The sequence below is a fragment of the Triturus cristatus genome, chromosome 5_2 (genome assembly GCF_964204655.1).
Source record: "Triturus cristatus chromosome 5_2, aTriCri1.1, whole genome shotgun sequence".
In the NCBI taxonomy this organism is placed as follows: domain Eukaryota; kingdom Metazoa; phylum Chordata; class Amphibia; order Caudata; family Salamandridae; genus Triturus; species Triturus cristatus.
In genome coordinates, this window is record NC_140588.1 from 955,872,718 (window position 1) to 955,896,984 (window position 24,267).

Below are 24,267 nucleotides of genomic sequence, written 5' to 3' on the forward strand. Positions count from 1 at the left end.
CAAGGCCCCCAGAGCTTGGGAGGAGGCCTACAGGGTACCACCACGCGTGGAGAAGGAATTACACCAATGTAGTGGGGAAGAAGCTATGGTGGAGGAGGATGGCATCAGTGCCATCAAAGAAACCAATGGGGCAGATAAGCACCTTGCCCCCAACACCAGGCCAAGGGTGGCTTCCAGAGACGGGAGGCAGAAAAGTTCTATCACTATCCATAGGTTCCTCCAGGAGGGCATAGCAGCCTTGAACCTGGAGGAGAGAGCCATAACCTTGGCTCAAAAGAGACTGCTGCTTGATGAAAGAAGGGACAGACTGGGCCTAGGGCCCAACAAAGATTGTGGCAGCGGAAAAGCAACTGAGGTTTCTGACAGGGGTCAGATTGTCCTAAGGCATTGGCCCTAGTTATGTCCAGGGGGATAACATAGCCAAGCGCCAGGCCTCATAAGAGAGAGCTCTCAAGTTGAGGAAGTGGTGGGGGGATACTACCGTGAGAGTTAGTAACAGTAGTTGGTAGGGACAGGCTACCCACACTTGAGGATGAGACAGAGTCCTACCCACATATGAAGGCAGCACTGTTTGATCTCTTTTGACTTACCCCAAAAGAGTATAGGCAAAGCAGAGGACAGCAGACAAGAAGCCAACACAAATATGGGCTGACTTTGTTGACACTTGAGTTAAGGTATTAGATGGCTGGATTAAGGGCAACCAAGTAGACACTTTTAAAGGAGTCTACAATTTGATTTTCAAGGAGCACTTTCTAACAAATTGTCATTCGGAGAAGTTGCACTAGCATCTGGGGGACTCTGAGCTGGTTGGCGCCAGGGAATTGGTTAAGACAGCTAATGAGTGGATTTGTACCAGGATCCCCCAAAAGTTCCTGAGTGGCGACCAAAAGAAAGGTCAGGTCCCCCTTCAGGGGAATGTCAGGGTAAATGAGGGGGACCAAGGAGTCCCCAAAAGATACGAAAGGGGGAACCTAGAGCCATATACTATTCCAAGGAGAAGGAATACCTAGGAAAGAAGTATGACCCTTTGAAGGCTGGGGTGTGCTTTGATTGCAATCAACCAGGGCACAAGAATAGTGCCTCACTGTTTACCAAGAAGGCACCCACCAGTGACCAGTCCAAGGGATTGGCTAGTGTAGGGATGGGGTGGAAAGTTGCCCCTAGAGATCCCAAAGGATACACAGAGAAGACCTTAATGTCCATGGGTGGGGAGAATATTGAACCTTTGGCACACTTTCCTCCTAGCATGGAGAAGTATAGGCACTAGCCAATAATCAAAGGGGTGAAGGTGAAGGCTCTGAGGGATTCAGTTGCCAGTATAGCTATGGTGATGGCCAAACCAGTTTCCCCAGACCAGATACAGCCAGTGGAGGTGCACAAGACTGTCAATGCTGACTATGCCAACAAGCCCCATCCAATTGGTGTGGTGGACTGAGCGGGGATGGGTTACTAGCCAAAATAAGGTTGTTCTGTCCCCTACCATTCCAATAGAGTGACTGCTGGGCAATGGCCTGGAAACCTCTGCTTGAGCAGAAGTGGACAGAACTCATCCAGAAATACTGGGTCTTCCTCACTGGATGTGGGTTAACACATGAGCACATAGGCCATTATGGAGAGTTAAGGGAATGTGGGGCTTGAGACAAGGGACCAGGTCCCTCTAGCCAAGTTTAGGGGCAGAAAGGGTGGTTGACCAGTATCCAACTTTTCACAGGCCCAGTAGGAACCCAACTCTCAGGGGAAGGGCCTGCTGCCTAAAGAAGAGATCGTCTCCTGGTGACAAGGACATGCCTTACTCTTGAAGATCTGTGACAGTTAGCTATCAGACAGGAGCAAGGGTATACCAGTAGCACCAATATGGTGTACTGGGAGGAGGGACTCCTTTAAAGCAAGCAAAGGGATTCCAAATCAGGGACAACCAGGAGGTTGGTAGTCCCCTAGCGGTACAGAGAGTTTCTCCTTGACCTGGCCCACAAAATCCCATTAGCTTGACACCTGGGGCAGACCAAGACCTGGGAGAAGCTGGTCAACCACGTCTACTGGCCCCAGATGTCTGAGAAGGTAAAGTAATTTTGTCACGCCAGTGTCACTTGCCAGGCCTGTGGCAAGGTAGGGAGCAAACCCAATGTTACCCTGATACCACCATCTGTTCGAGGGACCCCCTCTGAGTGAGTGGGGATGGACATTGTTGGTCCCCTAGCCCCCCTAACCCCCACCACCTCAGGGAGCAGATTAGAGTGGTGGTGGGCCATGCCACAGGCACCCTGAAACTAGTTCTCTTAGGATGGCCACTTTTCCTGCAGTAGCTAGAGCCCTATTTGGAATCTTCACCAGGGTTGGGTTCCCTAAGGAAGTGATATCAGATATAGATATGTAAACTTCATTATACGACTTATGGTGGTGTTTTTTTATCATTCAACCATCAAACCAAATTATTGAGAGGATTCTCTAGATAATATTTGAACCCAATATCTTCTTTCTTTTCTTCTGCAGGGTCCTGGAAGTTCCTGTTTACCAGTTCCCATTGTGTAAAGAAGAATATCAGGCAAGGTACTGATTTTTATAAGCCAAATGAGTTAAATGGTGCTTCTCTTCTTTTTTCTCTTTTTATCGCTTAGTGGGATTAGTAGAGAGGAGGGGGGGGTGTGTGTTTGAAGACAGGACCCACTCTACGGGAAAAGTTAACAACCGGTATGAGAAACAAACATAAAAAGACAACAACAAAAAAGGATAAAGAATCAGCTATGAACTCCAACTACCTGAAGCAATAAGGCAAGGAAAAAAAAATGTTGACACTAACAAAATACATTCCGCTCTCTCTCAACGAGGTTAACGCCACCTCCCAATGATTAATTCCTTATTTGCCCGTTTCCCCAACCCGCATACCACCCCCTTGTGCTTTTGTAGCTCCCTTAGAGGCTCGACTTAGGAGCCGTCCATGCACCTGGTCAAGCCTCGTCCCTCCTGGGACATGGCGAGGAGCAGGAACCGGCCGGCAGACAGTGGCCATCAAATCTCCCTCCACTGGCTTCGCGGTCTCTCCTGCCGTGTGACTTCTTTGAGTCCCCTCTCCGGCTGGTCGCAACGCCCTGCTTCGCCCTGTCCTCCTCCTTCCACTAATGCTGACACCTCGCCACTTCCTTTGTCCATTTTGATGCTCCGCCGAGGTTCTTGGCCTCTCCCTTTGGCCTGACTTCCCATTTCCACGGAGCTGACAAGGAAAGTGTCGTCGGCTCCAGTTTCAGTCCTCTCTGGTACGTGACAAGGTACAAATTTTATGTTTGCCTATCTGAAGGATATGGGGGAGGAGTGCGCATTAACGTACATTTTCAGCACCCTCCACATCCCCAAGAAAATGGTTTAGTTGAAAGATTCAACAAAACTATAAAAGTCATGATCATGCGTTTGCCTGAAAAACTCAGGAGGAGATGGGATGTTCGCCTCCCATGCCCGCTGTTCGCCGATAGGTAGGTCTCCCAAAACGTAATTGACTTTAGTCCCTTTGAGCTATTCTTTGGACACCCTGTAAGGGGTTACTAAGTTTGGTGTAGGAAGGTTGGGAGAGACCCCATGGGAAGCCCAAGCAGAACGTAGTGGATTATGTGCTAGGCCTTTGTGCAAGAAATTACATGAATAAGGTATATAAGAATTTGGGGACCAGCCAGGAGATTGTCAAGTACCGGTATGGCCAAAAGGCCTCTATGGTGGAAAACCCGGCAGGCCAGTTGGTGTGGGGCTCGGAGCCTGTAGCACCTAGAGCACTGCTAGACAAGTGGACTGGGCCCTACCCATTCTTGAAGAAGAAGGGAAAAAGTCACCAACTTGGTGGACTTAGGCCGCCCCTGGCAGCTTCATAGGATCATGCATGTGAACAGGCTCAAGCTGCACCGTGACAGGCAAGACATCATCATACTGATCGTGACTGACACAGAAGAGGAGAGTGAGTCTCTCCCAGACTGCTTATCCTCCAAAGCCCAAGATGGTACCATGGATAGAGTAGTTCTGCCCACCACACCAACAGACCAGCAACAAAGGGACTGCCATCTATGGTTAAAGCAGCTGGCTGGTCTGTTTTCTCTGACGCCAGGTCTGACGAAATGATGTACCCATGAAGTGGACACCAGTGACAGCTTGTCCGTCATAATCAAAATATACAGGTTGTCTGACAAAGTCAAGACCAGAATTAAGGCTGAGGTTGCCAAGATGTTGGGGTTGGGGTGTGATAGAACCGTATAGTAGTCCATGAGGCAGCCCAGTGCTATTGGGGCTCAAGCCCAATCCCAAAAGAGGGAAGCCGGAGATGACGTTCTGTGTGGACAACAGGAGCCTGAATCCAGTTGCAAAGAAGGATGCCCATCCTATACCCAGGGCTGATGAGCTCATTGATAGGTTGGGGTAGAAAAATATCTGGACACATATGACCTGAATTCAGTTTATAGCCCTCACCCCAGGAGCTAAAGAGAGGTCTGCTTGTTGAACCCCTGAATGCTGCTTTCAATTTAAGTTAGGGGAGAGGAGTTGGCCTAACGGCGGTCGACCTCGACTCTGGGGAACTGGGTTCGAGTCTCAGCAATGACGCTAAACATCCTGTGATTCTGGGCAAATCACTTAATCGCCCCGTGCCTAACAAAATTAAGGTGTCCTGATGTAATGCAACTGGTGCTATGTAAAAAGAAAAAAAATTATGCCCTTTGGGCTGAAAAACGCACTTGCCACCTTCCATAGGTTGCTGAATGGAGTACGGTCAGGACTAAAAAACGTATGTGCAGCTTATCTTGATGATACAGCTGTATGAGTTCCACCTGGTCCATCTCAACGGAGTGCTTCAGGCACTGCAGCGAGCAGGCCAGACTATTAAGGATAGCAAGTGCCAGATAGGGCAAGGCTCTTGTCATGTACTTGGGCCGCCAAGTGGGTGGAAGCCATCTGCAACCCAAAATCCAGACGATTCTAGCATGGGGAACTCCTAAGATGCAGACCCAAGTCAGAGCCTTTCTTGGTTTGACTGGGTATTACAGGAGATTTTCAAAAGGATATGGTACCATAGTGGCACCACTAACTAAACTTATCTCCAAGAAGCCACTCCAAACAGTCATCTGGACTGTGCAGTGTCAAAACGCTTTTGTCACCCTCAAGGAAGCTCTGTTCTCAGCACCAGTCATGAAGGCACTGGCCAGATGCCTCTGAAAATGGGATCTGGGCATTATTGTCACAAGTAAATGATTTCGGCCAAGATCAGCCAGTTGCCTCAATTGGCAGGGAACTCCTCCCCAGAGACCAGGTTTGATTGAGATTGAGAGGGAAGCTTTTGCTGTGGTCTAGTCCATGAAGAAGACGCAGAGGCCCCACCTGTTTAGGACTCACCTCAGAGTTCAAACAGACACCTGCCCTCCCAGGTGGCTGGCCCATATGAGTGGAGAGAATGCTAGGTTGTTGAGGTGGACCATTTCCTACATGGCATTGACTTTACAATGGAACCCAGACCTGGGACTGTACATTAAAATGCAGATCGTCTCACCAGGTTCTTTCACTTAGCTGATGAGAATTACCAGGATAAGGCTTAGTTTCTTATCCCCTTTCGTAAGAAGGGGGGCATTTAAGGAAATGTCTTTATGTATGGTCACCCTAAGTTTTAGACTGATACTGCTGGTTGTTTGACTCAGAGTGCACTGAGGCCTGCTAATCAGTCGTAAGTGTCAGTGCCTTGACTTTAAGTATGTATGTTGGATTTGGGATCACTCCAGGAACTGCGGGACTGGTTGTGCCACCCTGAGTGTGCCAAAATTAAAACATGGCTCCTAGTCTGCCATCGCAAACTGAAACATCAGTTTTTAAACTTTTAACTCGACTTTGTCATTTAAGGTAATGATAAAGCCAAGTCCTCCCTTTTTAATATATGTAAGTCACCCCTAAGGTAGGCCTGGCAAACCCTAAGGCAAGGTTCTGTGTTTGACAAAGTGGAACATGTGTTTTACATGGTCCTACAGTAAAAACAGCAAATCTTACAGCGAAAAGCCTAGTAGCCCCATTGGGAAATGGAGAGTTACAGGCTGCCACACCAGTCCTGCTAACTCCTGACTGGGAATGTTAAAGTTGATACTATAAGGTATCAAACAGCGTGTTGCATGAATCATTAATTAATGTAACTTATTGCAGTGTGCAACTTTTACAAAGTTCCCACTTTGTTGCCATAAATCCCCTGGGCCTGTCCACAGATGCACATGGGGTCTGTCTCTGAGACAGGTTTCTGTCCTCCTTGGGAGACATGCTAATGACTCTCAGGAAAGAAGACAATGGAAGCCTGCATGAGAGAGAGGTATTATTTGTCCCAGGCAGGAAGTCACATAGGTATTGGCACAAAAGGCGAGGTTCAGAGGAGAAGCCGCCTTTGAAGGGTAAATGGTGAACACTTGGGAGAGAGGCTGCTCTACTGTTTAGGTGGACAGGTTGGAGAGGCAACCAGTTTCCAGACCGTTTTACTAGGCGTGTGTAGCCTCTTGTAGCCATGCCTTTGAGTTGGGCTAGGGAGCTCTACATACAAAGAGAAAAGTTCTGCAATGTTGGAAGTGGGATGAATGGAGAATTCTGGGACAGCCAGATGCCAGACTTTGCATGAACTGGTCATCAGGAGAAAGGGAACTTAGAAGCTCATTGGCTACAGACCACGTCCACCCTGAGGAAACTGTTTCTTCAGGACCTTGATGGTCCCCCTGACTGACTCCCTGACAGTGTTGATTGCCTAAAGTTACTTAAAGTAACAACACTGATACTTACTCAAAGTATTTCTTGAAAAAAAGTTTGTGTCAAATTTGATGAATCTTCCAATGCTTGCTTGCGGTTTGCGTGAAAAAGTACATATTTACTATACCTTGCAAATACTAGATCGCCGGAAAGCGGTGCATCTTTTTTATTGTGATGTCAAAAATACAGTCTATTTCTATAAATAGGTGTCAGATTTCGTAAGTGTCTGGTGTATTTCTTCTGCAATTGTTTTGGTGCTGTTTAAATGCTTTACAGTGGTTCATTTGTGTAAGTCTGACTGCTCAGAACCAGAGCTACCCAAGGTTGAGTTAAGGGTTTGACAAATTAAACCTACTGATCCTAAAGGAGTTCGTAATGTGTACTACACAGTGAGGTTGCTAAACCACACCACTCCCTATTTCCCAGCATTCTAAACCAGAATTCACTTTCTCGCTGAATAAGCTTGAGACATTGAAAGGTATAAAAGGGATGCTGATACATCTCCATGGAAATCCATGGATCGCATCCATACATGGCGATGGAGCACCACACTAGTGCCAAGTGCTCACCCCAGACAATAAGTAGTATACAGGTGAGCATGGATTACGTATTTGGCTGCATCTTGACCATCTTTAACGGTTTGAGTCAAGGAGGACCTTACTTTTGTTGAGAACTGCTGCCAAGATCTTGCTGGCCATGTCTCAAAGAGTGTGCGTATAGCAGCCTAATAGGTAAATAGCATTAACCGATCTCAAGGCTAGGTTTATGGAAAAGAACATTAATTTCCTGAAAGCCTTAATCTCTTTGACTCACGGTCCGGGTGGGGTCATACAGAATAAGGTATGGTACAGTTTGATGGAAGCCTGTGCAACCAGACTCTCTGTAGTATGATGCTGTGTACGGAAATAGGGATCGTCAGCCCATAGCCTGTGGTATTTGGCCAACTGCATATTTAACTGTGGACAAGAGCAAAGCTTACCCATCAAAGTGTCGGTGAGGGCTTCATTGAATATAGGTAAGGGCTCAAAGTAAGCAGGCCCAGGCTGTTTTAACTTCAGTTGAGGCAGTTGTAGGTTCAGGACCTCAGTAGCACATTAAATTACCACAGCAAAGAAAGCACTCTTTTCATTTGGTGGCCCAAGGGGTGAAATCGACCCTGTATCACTAGAGGTATCAAGTCCACTGGCCTCCTGTAAATTCATGTAGCAACTGTCACCATTATAATGAGAGGATTAATCACTCCCCCTCCTCACCAATGTTCTATCCTGTGGTGGCAAGCTCTGGTAGGAGTTGTAGACAAAAAACCATAATAGAGCCTTGAACCCCTTGGGTGCCAGGCCTTTTCCCCCTCCTGTGCCTGGCGTTTCCCTAGCGGGTGGGTTTCATGACGAGATAGTCTCGTCATGGGCACAGCGCGACTGTGCTCCATGACGAGACTATCTCGTCATGGGCACAGAAGAGGTTAAGGACAACTATGTGGCAGTGGAATCAGTATCGGGTTGCATGACAACAAAGTGTGCTATAGTGGAGTCGGAGCAAGACCTTGGTTGGGGTCATGACGAAACAAGTTATAGGAGTCAGCACCAGGATGTAAGGACTGGTGTTGATAAAAGAGGAGCCTGTGTAGGTCTTGGAGCTGGAAGTCAGCACCAGAGTCAGTGCCAACACCCGGAGTCAGATTGTAAGGGCCTGAATGAAACTGACAACAGATCCACTGGCAGTAACCCGACTGGAGGCCCATGAGGATCATTGGATCCTGAAGGCACACAGACTACTCCTGCGCCATGCCTGAGGAGGAGAAAAACACTCACACATAGAGGTCCAAGAAAAACCCATTTGCACACCTTTTTCTTGTAATTTTTTTTTACACTAATTTAAAATGCAATAGTTTGAACCTTGTATCCTATTTGATTCTCTTGGGAATTTAAGTAGTAGTAGGAAGTAACGTAGCACAGTGTTTCATTTTGTAATAGTTCACATTTGTACTACTAATGGTTTCTGTGAGAGAGTGGTTATTAGTCGAGGTGGACTGAGGTCCACCACCAATAATAAAGGCACTATCTTGTTAGGTCATTACTCATTTCCCCTTCAACAGCACTGGATGTGGTCCCCTAAGCTATTTTTCTTTAACTGTGTTGCTGCTAGGTTGTGTTGTTGCACTACACATCTCACAATTTTCTCAAATATTAGCCTTGCTAAACAGACAAATCTTCCTAAGGGGAACCAACAATGCTCTTCGGGAAAATTGCTTAACTCTTGTTGCTCCTTCAATTTAGGCTTCCTCTCTCTCCCACAGCCAACAATCTGATAGAGTTATAGTTTAAAACTAAACAAACTAAGCTTCCTTATTTTGTCTAATTACTATTTTAACGCTGTTCTAACTTATGTATCGATCTCTCTGCTGGAAAAGTTAAGTCAGCAATGTTTCAGAATGATGGACATGGAAGTTTAAAACCACCTTGGGTAAGAAGATCAGGTGAGTTCTGAACAACAATTTCCTGCTACGAAAACGATAGTTACCAGAAAAGATGCTTTCAAAGTTAGGTGCTGTTGAGGAGCTATGTGCATGGTTTCAAAAGGTGACCTGATCAATTTTGATAATACTATTCACCTTTCAGGGAGAAGATATTCTCCTTATAGGAGGTCTTCTTAGAAGTTTGCAATAACTGACATTCTAAAGAATAAAAACAGAGATGAAGACTTTTTTAAATATAGTAACAATTGCTAAGTGCAATTTTGTAGATGAAAAATTGGGAAGTAAAACCAATGAGGCAATACAGCATCCTCCTAAAACATGGCTAGATCAATCTTCTTCTCAATGAACAGGATGCATAATTTCTTCCATTTATAAGCACAGGAACATCTTGTAACTGGACTAATAACCTCCTTAAAATGACCGTAAAATCAAGAAGAAGAACTCAGTATTTGTATTGGATGCATTCAGGAGCCAAGTGGTCAAATGCAGAGATGTCAAACTATGGTACAATATCCAGGCCTTATGCTCTGGCAGCTTCATTTGAGGTCTATCAGATAGGTGCACCAGGTCTGTGAAACAATACTATTTCAGACAATTAGGGTCTATTAAGATGTTCCTGGCTCCAACCTGCTTTACTTTCACCATTATGTACAGAATTAGAAGTATCTAAGGGACAGAACAGTGAAATACTTCAGACCCACTCATCAAAAACACATTCCCCAGAAATCCTGGTTCTGGAAACCTGAAAGTAAAGCTTAGGCAGTGTATAGTATCTACAGTGGAAAAGAGTTCTATGGAAGGTCAGTCCCCAAACATTGAAAACAAAATTGAGAACTTCATCGGTGATAACCCACTAGTGGTCTTCTGACATACAACTGTTTCGATCATATGCTTGTTTGTTTTGAACACCTGGCATGTACACTTCTATGATGTTCAAATTTTCGAATATCAACCACGGCTTCATCATGAGATGTCCTGGATAAGGCCCTTGGCCTTGTTTTACCCTGTTAATTTAGTTAATACATTATTCTCAAGTTGTGCACTTGTGTCAGACTTTCTAGGTTGGAAGAAAATATTTCAGGGCTAGATGGTTTGCTCCGGGGGATAAGTATGAAACATACCGGAGAGAATCAATCAATCCTAAGAGAAAAGTCTGGAAAGTGCAATGAAAAGACAGTGTGGCCCTGTCCTTTATTCAAAAGTACTACCATATATTACAGAAAGCAGTAAGGAACTTGAAGCACTTTATTGTAACTATACACAAACACACATTGTGGGGCAGGAACATGTTTAAACAAGATGGGATTTGCTTATTCTGGAATTTCGGATTTTATCAGACGGTTGTGCAGGTATGAAAACGGACGTTTTACTAGTCAAGATTCACTACTGCCATTGCGTGAGCCTTCGAGAAGGGTAGAAGTTATGTTATGTTATGTTATCTGAATTTATATAGCGCACAGCTGCCTCAGCAAAGAGGCGTCCCGGAGCTGCCAGCATCAGAAAAACAGACTGTGAACCAGGACAGGAGGCGCAAAGAACAGATAAAAGGATAAAGAGAGACTAGGCAGACGGAAAAATAAAAGTTTTGATTGCTTTCCTGAAGTCCAACAGACATTCCATTCTGCGGATCTGGAGAGGCAAAGAATTCCTTAACTTGGATGCCAAGCAGCAAAAGGAACGACCCCCTGCCCGAAGGCGCTTCACACGGGGAACTCTAACCAGATGCTGCCCCGTGGAGCGCAGCTGGCGAGTAGGAACATACGGGGTGAACAAATTAGTTAACAGGCTGGGCAAAGCAAGCTTCAAGATCTTAAAAGATAGACAAAGCGTCTTAAATTGGATTCGCTTAGCCATAGGTAGCCAATGAAGCTTCCGGATGGCACCAGCAGAGGGGCAGAAACGCGGAAGTCCCAACAAGGCTCTAGCGGCGGCATTCTGAACACGCTGCAACCGCATAACCTCAGCCTGATTAGCCCCCAACAGGAGAGAACTAGCGTAGTCTAATCTAGATAGAAAAGCAGATTTAACAATCAGCTGACGTTTAGGTGGATCAAAGAACTTCAAAAGGGGCAATTTATAGTCATCCATTGTGCAACGGCAGCCAGGCCACTCTTAAACCTAGAAGCATCTAGTGTGAAACCATCTGAGAAGGCCACCACCAGCTGCGTATCGTCAGCATACGAGACCATGGTGAGGCCCATGTGCCTGGCCACCATAGCAAGAGGCTGAACATACAAGTTAAACAGTATGGGGCTCAATGCAGAGCCCTGAGGCACCCCCTGGTCGATGGGATGGACCTGAGAGAGAAACGGGGGGGCCGACACTAGGAAGGATCTTTCGGTCAAACACGATCTGAACTATTCCAGTGTCAGGTCCACCACACCAGCTTCCTCCAAACGCTGTAACAGAATCCTATACGAAACCATATCAAAAGCGGCACTCGAGAATGGTCCGTAGATGTTCTGTCACAGCCAGGAGAGCAGTCTCCATGCTGTGACCAGGGCGGAAACCTAAGTGAAGACTCTGAGCAGTCGTAAAGACAAAATGAAGAGTCTTGTTTGAGTAGTCAACCAACTGAATATTAACCAAAAGGATGCACATTGTTAACAGAAGTACAGTATGTCAAGGGAATCTAGCTCATAATCCACTGATTTGAAGTGTAGAAACTAATGTTGAATGTTTTTGTCTGAGGACCTCGGTTGAAAATCTACAAGACCAACTATGCTTGAGATTATTTAGCTAGTTTGTTCTACAAGGGAGACCGCTGCCCCCCCAAAAACTTTGATAAATAGATTTTGCTGATAATGAAACAGAAATCATCTTACTGTAATCTTTGTTTTGCCACGTGAAAGCTTTGTTGGGTCAAACATTGTTTTGGGTTGGCTGCTCTTATCTCTGCTGGCACCGTAGAATGTACCTGCCCACACTGCTTGAAACTACTATGATAACAGGTTTGATAAAACTGATTAAGATGTCCAACTACTGGATTATGGAGTATAAAAATGAATCTTTTTGCCTGGGCCCCCCAGTTTTTATATATTAGTATTTGGAATTTATGATCTCCAGGCTGCAAAGGGCAGCAAAACAGTTCTTACTACATGTACTTTTTCTTTTACCTTAGAAAGTATTCAAGACACCAAGATGCGCCTATTTTTAAAAAGAGTCCAGTACTTTTGCACTGGCAACAAAAACCCCATGATTTAGGGTCAACAAAAATAAATATAAAAAAACAGACAGGGCTACCACACAACTAGAACGAGGCCCCATAAGACAAAAGAAACAAAAACATCTACAAGGGACAACACACATTTACCATTTCCCCCCAAAACAACCTGAAGAGGGAGACACATTTTTCAATAAGTGGTCAAAACCAGAATTCGGAAACCAAGAATGTCAATAATAGGGGGGGCGTGGCCAACAGCATGGCTGGGTAGCTGCGCTTTCTGCGAGCTCCGCAGGCAAGGTTGCCAGATTGGGCTATTTCCCTCACAATTGGGCTACTTTTTCCCCAGTTGTGCGGGAAAAACCCATGCCTGGCGGGGGGCTACTTTTTGGGCTGGATTTGTGACATTGTGCGGGAAATACTGGCCTGGGGCGGGCGCCCACGCCCACTACCACTATCTATGCATGAGATGATGATGATCGCACACGCACTTCGCACCTGCGCGTTGCATGCCTCTCTGCCCTTGCCTAAACTGCGCGCCGCGCGGTGGCGTGGCCAGCATGGCGCGGCCAGCATGGCGCGGTCGATCAAAGTTGTTTAGCCCCGCCCAGCGGCCCAGCCCCAGCCAGGCCGGCCCACTGCCAGCACTGTGACTGTCTGCAGTCACTCAGCACTCAGCATTAGCAAGCATTAGCCCAGTGAAGCCCACCCACCCACCCACCCCCCTAGACGTGACGTCACGTCTTCTTCAGGGCAGCACAGCAGGTAGCATAGCAACTCAGTCAGAAAGAACTGCCAACAACGAACCAACGAACCAAGCCAGGCAACGCAACAGTCATTGGTCAATGTTGCAGTTGCCATTGGCTAAGTAGTTGACTTGACTACTAGTTGTTACATTGTTGCTGGCGTCACATGCCCACACCTGTCTGAGTGTTGTGTTCTGCATAGCAGCACAGTGCACACACACTCTACGGACATGACGTCACACACGGAGAAGAGCCCCCTGGACCACGCAGGCTGCAGGCACCACCTAACTTTTACCATACCCCTCGTGGTGGCCGTGGCAAATAATTAGCCAATGTGTGGGGTCTCCAGGGCCGTCATGTTGTAGCGCGCGAAAACGCTACCAATGACGGCCCTGGGAATTAATTTTAGGTCAGCCCCCGCGGTTCCCATATAATGCGGGGGCAGACGTGAGCACGGTCTTTTCGGCGGCGGCGATCATCTAATTGACTCACTCGAGTCGAGAGTGTCTGTCTGCTATGCTGACTCTGCTTGCTGATGCTGGATGACGACGAGTGACTGACTGTCAGTGCGGGTGCAGCGTGCAGCACTGCACAGGCAGCAGCAGCCAGCAGTCACCTCACACAGTACTGTGCAGTGAAGAGTAGACGTGTGAGACTGTGACTGAGGAGACGAGAGAGACGACGAGTAACGACGAGTCCGCAGGCCCAGGCCCAGCCGCCCGGGCCCAGGCCCAGGTCCCAGGCCCACCTCACTCCCCAGCTCCAGACAGTCACTCCAGCCCCAGCCCCCAGTCACTCCAGCCCCCCCCAACAGTCACTCCAGCCCCAGTCACTCAGAGTCCAGCCCCCAGGCCCGCCAGCGGCCAGGCCCAGCCACTGCCACCGTGCCTGCTGCCAGCGTTCGTGTCCAGTCTGCCAGCCACCCACCACCGGTGACCGCGTGACTCACCAGCGACCAGGTAAGTGACAGAGACATCATGACACAATTGTGTTTTAGCGGCGCGCTAGTGCGAAAGTCTTTTTTGGCACCTCATCAATGACCTCTTTTTCAGCAGATACCATTGCTACCAACCGGACTTCATGTCTGTGTTTTGCCCCCTATCATATGCATTTCATTTGTTGTATAGCGCTATTCATATCACTGTAGGGTGTCACACACACAATATACAGAGACAATGAATCATACAAGTATGTCATTCAGTCTATAGGGAATGTCACATAAGTCAATGAAGATTACAAGGTGTAGGAATTAAATGTCATCCATACTGTTGGGCAGTATATTTTAAGAGGGTTTGGTCTGGGAAAGCACAAACTCGGGATTTAAAGCATACCCAGTGGTTGGGGGTTGGCTTTACTAATAAAAATGTATATCGGCCCAAACTCATTTGAGCAACATTAAAATAATGAACGACTGGGGAACTATATAGTAACACAAAAAAAAAGTTCTAACTATACCATCCATGTTTGTATGCAGCTCTTTGATGACAGTTCATAGGTCACTGTCCTATGTTAGGATTGTAATTTCTGAACTGCAAGTAACACAAGAATCTCTGTGACAAAGGCAGTAACCCACTGAGCTATCCAAATAAAATGCAGCCTATCTGCATTTCAAAACTACAAACGGGCAAAGGGCTGCTCTCCAGCAGGATCATTAATCACCAGTTCGCTGGACATTTTTTATTGTTGCCTTGCATCCATGGCCATGTTAATGATAAAAACAATTTAAATGAAGCATATGCAAAGTATGTGCCTTGCTGGGCTTGTGCAGATTTTTGAAATAAAAACCAATAGTAATACATTTGATTACCTACTCCTTGTGTCACCGCCTGATCTGATAAGCAGTTGCAGTAGTCAGGAAAGGTGAATGAGAATAAACAAACTTCTTTTCTCAAATGCTGAACAGAAATGGAAATATCCACGCAGCACAGGACGGTAGGCAAAAGTTACTCGGTGTCAAATAAAGAATTTGTTCCCTTCGCCATGGCCCTATTGTACTTGACATGGACCGCCTGAGTCCAGGCCCAATAACGCATCTCCCAGAATATGAAGAAAAACAACGTTTGGAGGAACGTTTTAAATTAAAGCGCCCATTTTATATTGCACTTCCTGTCCTCACTGCGAGGGCCAAGGCTCATGTTTGGGTGGGCCAGGCTCATGTTTGGGTGGGCCTGCTCCACCCTCTAGAACCGGGCCTGGACACAATGCACGAGTTCGGAAAGCTCTGAAATGCGCCTACATGTTACAGAACTGCATTCTTTTAACTTTAAAGACATTTGATCATGTATTTGTTTGTGTCACAGAAACACGTAAACTGAAAATCTATGCATAGCACAGTGTGCCACCTGACTGGTATTTTGCTGCTTTTGTCACTGTATCCAGATATAGAATACCACAATTAAACAAGCATTGGCATAGCCAATAGGTCTCGCTTTTGGGACATTATAAGTATTTAGTTATGCAGCACAATATCCATGGTGCAACATCAACTGTTGCATGACTAAACACTTATAAGGTCCCAAAAGCGAGACCTATTGGCTATGCCAATGCTTGTTCAAAATAGGGTGCATAATCTTTAAACCCCCACCGCGAGAACGTGTAAACAGGTCTCCTCCAATTGCTTGAAAGTTCTGCGCTATATTCATGCCCGCTAACTTAGATCCCCATATTTAAATGTACGGGTTGTTTGTTTCCTAGAAGCAAAAGAGAGTGAGGTTTTCTGTGCACCTTTCCTCACTTGGAACACATTTCATTTAAGGCAGTTTAAAGTAGCAGAAATTAAAGTGGCAATACGGAGAAGCATGGTACTACATCTGTTATGCACAATCGGTTGCAAAGTGCATTTTTAAATATTTGATGGGGTTAAGACATCTTCAGAGGTGCCCAGTAATCAGTGAATAATAATTGGTGAGAAGTCTGGAGGTTAAAGTATCTGTTAGATGTCTGCTTTGTGCAGTCCTAGATCTGAATCAAAGTAGTGTAGAAGTTGAATGTGTCTATGCCAAAACACTACACAATGTAATTTGCAGACAGGTTTTTTTGAATGCAGCTACTTTAGTGGGCTAGTGCTTTGAACACAGATCGTTTTGTTCCTTGCAGTTCATAATTAGTAAGCCTTTCACTGTTGCACATTGAGCTATGTGTGACTGTTACATCTTTTTACCTTCAGTCATGCAACACATCTTGTACGTTGATTTACACACTTGCATGATGTATGATTCATTGTCAATGTGTTTGTTATGTTAAGCTTTTGGATACCATGAAGTGCGCTATAAAAGAAATAAATTACTGCTATTTAAATTGCGTGTAAATACTGGGACAGGTCAAGCATGCCTCTCAAGTACCTGTGAAGAGATGAGCTGTGTTCTTTTGTTCCCCTTCCTTGTGTTCACATTTAAGTGTGAAGTTGCAGGTCACCCCTAAGTAGGCCTGATGGGCCCTTACCTTTGGCCTTTATCTCTAAATGAAAAGCTGGGGCTAGACAAAACATGGATCCCTCCAGCAAATTCATTATCCTCCTTAATTTTCTTACCACGTGTAAATGCGTAAGGAAAAAAGATCTGAATCCTAAATGAGATTTTATTTTTTTGTCAAGTTTAATATGCATTTTTAATCAATACATCATGCTTAAAGCACAGTCATGTAACATGCATTGAATTCTAAAGGGGTAATGCTGAATGGACAAAGTCTGACCAGATCAGTTGGGTGCATGTCCCCTGGGAGCCAGGTATTGAAATGTTGTAGTAAAGGAATGTGGTTTGGGCAACTAATGGTGTAGGATTCATTTTGTGTCCTGTATTGTTTCAATAAAAAGTGTATAACAATCCACTAGATGGGGCTATTGATTGCATATTGTCTGTTGCAATTTCAAGTATTCGTCCAGCATCATTGAAATAGTTCATCATTTTTCTGCTCCCAGCTGACTTGGCAGTTTAAATATTGCAAGACGGGCAAGTGGTCAGGATATAAAAAAATATACAGAAAAGAGTGGGAGTTGCATCCTGAACTAAAAAGATGGATTGCCCCTGTAAGGACAGATGATAGCAAAGCAGCATGCAAGTACTGCCATGTACACATCCGTGCCCATTATAATGATTTGAAGCAACATGCATTAACCACTAAACACCGCTCACGCTGTAATGCAGCGAGCACATCTGTGGCATCCTTTGTACAACCTATCCCTTCCATATCTAACGATCAGAAAAGAAGAGAAATCAGATTTGCCATACAAACTGCTTGTTGTACATCCATTAATAATATAGATGGGTATGGTGAAATTTTGAAAGATGAGTTCCCTGCCTTCCGAATGCACCGGACAGAATGTACAGCATTAATTAATTCTCTGTTGGGCCCATATTTCAAGGAGTAATTGCTGAAAGATATTGGAAAATCACCATTTTCTTTATTGATTGATGAATCAACTGACATTGAAGTGAAAAAACTACTGTGCATTTGCATTAAATATTTTAGCAAAAAGCTGAACAAATTTGTAAGCACCTTCCTTGCCATGGTACAGTTAGATCAGGCCTGTTCCGAAGATATAGCAAATGCAGTCCTAAAGTTGCTTGAAACATGTAACCTTGAGATTACAAATTTAATTGGCATAGGTACAGATGGGGCAAGCGTCATGTGTGGGAAGCACCACTCAACATTCACCTTGTTGCGAGATAAACAACCATCCTTGCAACTTGTGCGCTGTATTTGCCACTCCCCTGACATCATTGCTAAGAAAGCAATAAGGAGCATTCCTAGCAATATAGAATTTATGATCAGAGAAACATACAACTGGTTTTCCCACTCGCCAAAACGCCAGGCTGACTATAAAGAGTTGTATCTCACATTGGACGGAGGCATGCCCCTGAAATTAATTTCGCCTTGCGAAACACGCTGGCTGGTGATGGCAGATTGTGTCGATCGTTTACTAGAACAATATGATGCCTTAAAATTACACTTTAGCACAGCGTCCTATGTGGAACACTGCTATGCAGCAAGGATGCTCCAAGAAATGTATCAAGATGAGATAAATATACTTTATCTCACTTTCTTAAAGCCAGTGCTCCAAGAAATAAAGGTCGTTAACAAAATCTTTCAGCTAGAATTCGGGGATGCACTCCACATCTTCCGTGATCTATATACTCTGTACTTGTCCACACTGAAAAGGATACTAAAACCGAGTGTTTTCACATGTAACAATAAAGAACAGTTGCAGAGCCTAGACTTACAAAGTTCTGCCATTTACCTTTCAAAGGATGTTGCTGATCTTGGGCTCAGTTTCCGAAACAAGCTGGAACAAAGTCAACTCACCTCGGTGTCAAAGGAAGGCATTGTGATAAGGTTCCTGGAGTTCATGAAAGTATTGGTGTGTGAATATAAAGCTCGTCTCCCCGAGTCTATCAGCATGCTGAGAAAGTTAGAAACTTTGAGTCCCAAAAAAGTACTTGCCGATCCCAAACCTCCTGTAACAGATTTGCCAGAAGCCCTTTTCAATAGTCCATTAGAGGTCCTGGAGACACAATGGAGAATTTTATCCTCATGCTCCTTTCTTAACACTTCAGACATAGAATCGTTCTGGATGGAAGTGTATAACTACACCGATGCTGCTGGCAACCATTGTTTTCAAGAGCTTGCAATGGGTGCTATTAAGATGTTGACTCTCCCCATATCCAATGCTCATGTTGAACGCGTTTTTTCCCAGATGACTCTATTAAAAAATAATCGAAGGAACAGAATGGCCCTAAAACTGCTTTCAAATATTCTATATATTAAGTTTGGACTGAAACGCATTGCATTAAAGTCATATTCATTTGTTCCACCCCCACTCTTGTATGCAAAATTTAACAGCGCTATAAATGATTAGACTTGAAACAGTGCGCTACCACCCCAGAGCTGCGTGCAGCTCATGTATGTTGCCAGGGGTAGAAAAACACTTTCACAGACCTGCCCATTAACTGCAGAAGGAGGCACAACACCTGCCCGCTACTGACAGGACCAGAAGAACACTTTCTAAGACCTACTCTTGCCAGTGTGTACCCCACAGCATTGCGTGCCAGTCCTGCTGGTGTCAACTGTAGAAGAGCAGCATTCTCCCCCTTGCTCCTACTTCCACCAACACACATTGCAGTGAAAAAAACACCAGTGCATTTGCATTAAATATTTCAGCAAAAAGCTTAACAAATTTGTAAGCACCTTCCTTGCTATGGTAGAATTAGATCAGGCCTTTTCCGAAGATATAGCAAATGCAGTCCTAAAGTTGCTTGAAACATGTAACCTTGAGATTACAAATTTAATTGCCATAGGTACAGATGGGGCAAGCGTCATGTGTGGGAAGCACCACTCAACATTCACCTTGTTGCGAGATAAACAACCAACCATCCTTGCAAGTTCCCCACAAAGTACTTACCGATCCCAAACCACCTGTAACAGATTTGCCAGAAGCCCTTTTCACTTGTCCATCCGAGGTCTTGGAGTCACAATGGAGAACTCTCCTCATGCTCCTTTCTTAACACCTCAAACAAAATCGTTTCTTACAACAATATGATGCCTTAAAATTAAACTTTTGCATAGCGACATATGTGGGACACTGCTTTACCTCAAGATGAGCCATGCATATTATCCCCGTACTTTGAGCAGGTGCCATTGTCATGTATTAGCTCTAGGATAACCACGTTATGCCAGTACAGATAGAGATGGTTGTCTCTTGCACTTTGAGGTATTCCCCTGCCCTCGCATCAACACACAGTTCATCATTGGGCAGCTTCTCCCAGCAGCCCAACAGTTGCAGTTTAAAGAGTGCAACATGGTCATGTGAGTCCAACATTAAGAACGGTGGTAGTGCTTACTGAATCCAAAGGATGGATTACCCAATAAAATAAGACCATACAGAGGCTACGTGCAAGTACTGCCCAATAGAACTGCATGCCCATTATAATGATTTGAAGCAACATGCAGCAACCACTAAACACCGCTCACGCTGTAATGCAGCGAGCACATCTGTGGCATCCTTTGGACAACCTATCCCTTCCATATCTAATGATCAGAAAAGAACAGAAATCTGGTTTCCCATACAAACTGCTTGTTGTAGATCCATTAATACTGTAGGTCGGTATGGTGGAATTTTGAAAGATGAATTCCCTGCCTTCCAAATGCACCGCAACAAATGTGCAGCACTAAGTCTCTGTTTGGCCCACATTTCAAGAGGAATTGCTAAAAGATATTGAAGCATCACCATATTCTTTTGTAATTGATGAATCAACTGCCATTGAAGGGGAAAACTGCTGTGCATTTGCATAACATATTTCAGCCCTATGGAACTGCATGACTATTACAATGATTTGAAGCAACCTGCAGCAAACTTTGAGTGTAAGATTTACTCATTAAGAGCTTCAGTTAACCAGCTGGCTACTTTACAGGTGCATGGTGTCAGAGGACTGATGCGCACTAGCTAGATAATAGCAACATGCTGCCAAACTCGAAATACAAAATACTCCAAGCTATTAATCCAGATGAGCCGCGCCTATTTCCCCCCTACTTTGATGGAGCAGGTGCCATTGTCATGTGTTAGCGCTAGGATTACCACAGTTATGCCAGTACAGATAGAGTGCCTGTAGGCACACCATGTGCCTATTGACCTAGCTTGCTGTCTTCTACCTGGAAGAAACCTAAGTGTCTCCTGCTGAGGTCTTTGATGTGTCCAGCCCAAAAGCTGCCAAAGCTGAAATACAAAGAAGTGATTAATGAACAATTCTCAGTTTCCCTGTGCTGCCCATGTTTACAGGGACTTGCCTCACCCCTTGAAATGAGCGTCTACTCTGGAGGCACATCATGTGCCTATTGACCTAGCTTGCTGTCTTCTACCTGGAAGAAACCTAAGTGTCTCCTGCTGAGGTCTTTGATGAGTCCAGCTCAAAAGCTGCCAAAGCTGAAATACAAAGAAGTGATTAATGAACAATTCGCAGTTTTCCTGTGCTGCCCATGTGTACAGGGACTTGCCTCACCCCTTGAAACGAGCGTCTACTCTGGAGGCACACCATGTGCCTTTTGACCTAGCTTGCTGTCTTCTACCTGGAAGAAACCTAAGTGTCTCCTGCTGAGGTCTTTGATGTGTCCAGCCCAAAAGCTGCCAAAGCTGAAATACAAAGAAGTGATTAATGAACAATTCGCAGTTTCCCTGTGCTGCCCATGTGTACAGGGACTTGCTTCACCCCTTGAAACGAGCGTCTACTCTGGAGGCACACCATGTGCCTATTGACCTAGCTTGCTGTCTTCTACCTGGAAGAAACCTAAGTGTCTCCTGCTGAGGTCTTTGATGTGTCCAGCTCAAAAGCTGCCAAAGCTGAAATACAAGGAAGTGATTAATGAACAATTCGCAGTTTCCCTCTGCTGCCCATGTGTGCAGGGACTTGCCTCACCCCTTGAAACGAGCGTCTACTCTGGAGGCACACCATGTGCCTATTGACCTAGCTTGCTGTCTTCTACCTGGAGGAAACCTAAGTGTCTCCTGCTGAGGTCTTTGATGTGTCCAGCCCAAAAGCTGCCAAAGCTGAAATACAAAGAAGTGATTAATGAACAATTCGCAGTTTCCCTGAGCTGCCCATGTTTACAGGGACTTGCCTCACCCCTTGAAACGAGCGTCTACTCTGGAGGCACACCATGTGCCTATTGACCTAGCGTGCTGTCTTCTACCTGGAAGAAACCTAAGTGTCTTCTGCTGAGGTCTTTGATGTGTCCAGCCCAAAAGCTGCCAAAGCTGAAATACAAAGAAGTGATTAATGAACAATTCGCCGTTTCCCTGTGCTGCCCATGTGTACAGGGACTTGCCTCACCCCTTGAAACGAGCGTCTACTCTGGAGGCACACCATGTGCCTATTGACCTAGCTTGCTATCTTCTACCTGGAAGAAACCTAAGCGTCTCCTGCTGAGGTCTTTGATGAGTCCAGCTCAAAAGCTGCCAAAGCTGAAATACAAAGAAGTGATTAATGAACAATTCGCAGTTTCCCTGTGCTGCCCATGTTTACAGGGACTTGCCTCACCCCTTGAAACGAGCGTCTACTCTGGAGGCACACCATGTGCCTATTGACCTAGCTTGCTGTCTTCTACCTGGAAGAAACCTAAGTGTCTCCTGCTGAGGTCTTTGATGTGTCCAGCTCAAAAGCTGCCAAAGCTGAAATACAAGGAAGTGATTAATGAACAATTCGCAGTTTCCCTGTGCTGCCCATGTGTGCAGGGACTTGCCTCACCCCTTCAAACGAGCGTCTACTCTGGAGGCACACCATGTGCCTATTGACCTAGCTTGCTATCTTCTACCTGGAAGAAACCTAAGTGTCTCCTGTTGAGGTCTTTGATGAGTCTAGCTCAAAAGCTGCCAAAGCTGAAATACAAAGAAGTGATTAATGAACAATTCGCAGTTTCCCTGTGCTGCCCATGTGTACAGGGACTTGCCTCACCCCTTGAAACGAGCATCTACTCTGGAGGCACACCATGTGCCTATTGACCTAGCAACGTCCAGCCAAAAACTGCCATACCTGAAATCCAACAACCACAAGATTTACAAAACTGCTGTCCATGATCACGCCTCACCCCTTGAAACAAGCTTACTGAGGCATAGGATGTGCCTATTGACTTTGCTTGCTGTCTTGCAATGGAAGAAACCCAAGTGGCTCCTACCAAGGGTTTTAATGTGAGCAGGTGTCAGAGGACTTGGCACACTTGCTAGCTGAAAGTAACATCCAGCCAAAAACTGCCATACCTGAAATCCAACAACCACAAGATTTACAAAACTGCTGCCCATGATCACGCCTCACCCCTTGAAACAAGCTTACTGAGGCATAGGATGTGCCTATTGACTTTGCTTGCAGTCTTGCAATGGAAGAAACCCAAGTGGTTCCTACCAAGGGCTTTAAAGTGAGCAGGTGTCAGAGGACTTGGCACACTTGCTAGCTGAAAGCAACGTCCAGCCAAAAACTGCCATACCTGCAATCCAACAACCACAAGATTTACAAAACTGCTGCCCATGATCACGCCTCACCCCTTGAAACAAGCTTACTGAGGCATAGGATGTGCCTATTGACTTTGCTTGCTGTCTTGCAATGGAAGAAACCCAAGTGGCTCCTACCAAGGGCTTTAATGTGAGCAGGTGTCAGAGGACTTGGCACACTTGCTAGCTGAAAGCAACGTCCAGCCAAAAACTGCCATACCTGAAATCCAACAATCACAAGATTTACAAAACTGCTGCCCATGATCACGCCTCACCCCTTGAAACAAGCTTACTGAGGCATAGGATGTGCCTATTGACTTTGCTTGCTGTCTTGCAATGGAAGAAACCCAAGTGGCTCCTACCAAGGGCTTTAATGTGAGCAGGTGTCAGAGGACTTGGCACACTTGCTAGCTGAAAGCAACGTCCAGCCAAAAACTGCCATACCTGAAATCCAACAACTACAAGATTTACAAAACTGCTGCTCATCACGAGAAGTGAGTGACCATTTTTCAATGTAGCTTTTTAATGTGTAATGAATAATGACACTGAGTTTTACAGACTTTATTAAAAATCCAATTTAGAGGGAGCTGTAAATTGCACAGAACACTATTTATGCCTTGCTTATTCTTTGTTTTCGACTATTGTATTCTGAGCAGTGCCTGTTTCACATGACAAAGTCACAGGGAGAACTGGTCTTAAAAATGAGTAGCATTAAGGCAGGTGCCCAGTTAACACCCTCCCACCATCTGTATATTGAATAGAATGTATATTTGTCGTTAAAATTAGTTCTGATGTCGATTTGCGCCTAATTGAACACTTGCTAATTTGGGCTGGTTTTTGGGCTGGAACTGGTCTGATTGGGCTTATTTTGGGCTTGTATTTCAGCTGCATTGGGCTTGGGACGGGTCTAAAAATCTGGCAACACTGTCCGCAGGCCCCAATCCTAATCCTGCTATAATCCTGTTCCTCCTCGCCTTTTCTCGACCGTGCCGGTGGTCGGTGAGCATGGGCAAGCACTGGTGTGCCCGAGAGGGAGTTTCGTGCTAATTTACTGCCCGAAATCGGGGGCTTTTTCGGCGCGACTATCGGCGCGCAGCTTCCAAAGTGGCAGCCGGGGCGAAGTGACGGAGGCACTGGGCCGTGCCGTGGAGCCCTGTGTCTGGTGTGCCTGTGA

The 24,267-nt window shown here is 45.5% G+C and overlaps 1 protein-coding gene and 1 pseudogene across 2 annotated transcripts in view; one reads left to right on the plus strand and one right to left on the minus strand.

Moving 5' to 3' along the window:
- LOC146829460 (SWI/SNF-related matrix-associated actin-dependent regulator of chromatin subfamily A member 1) overlaps positions 1 to 24,267 on the minus strand; it is a 1,967,301-nt gene that overhangs the window by 1,384,568 nt on the left and 558,466 nt on the right. The gene's annotated exons all lie outside the window — the stretch shown is intronic.
- LOC146829462 (uncharacterized) lies at positions 86 to 18,977 on the plus strand (annotated as a pseudogene).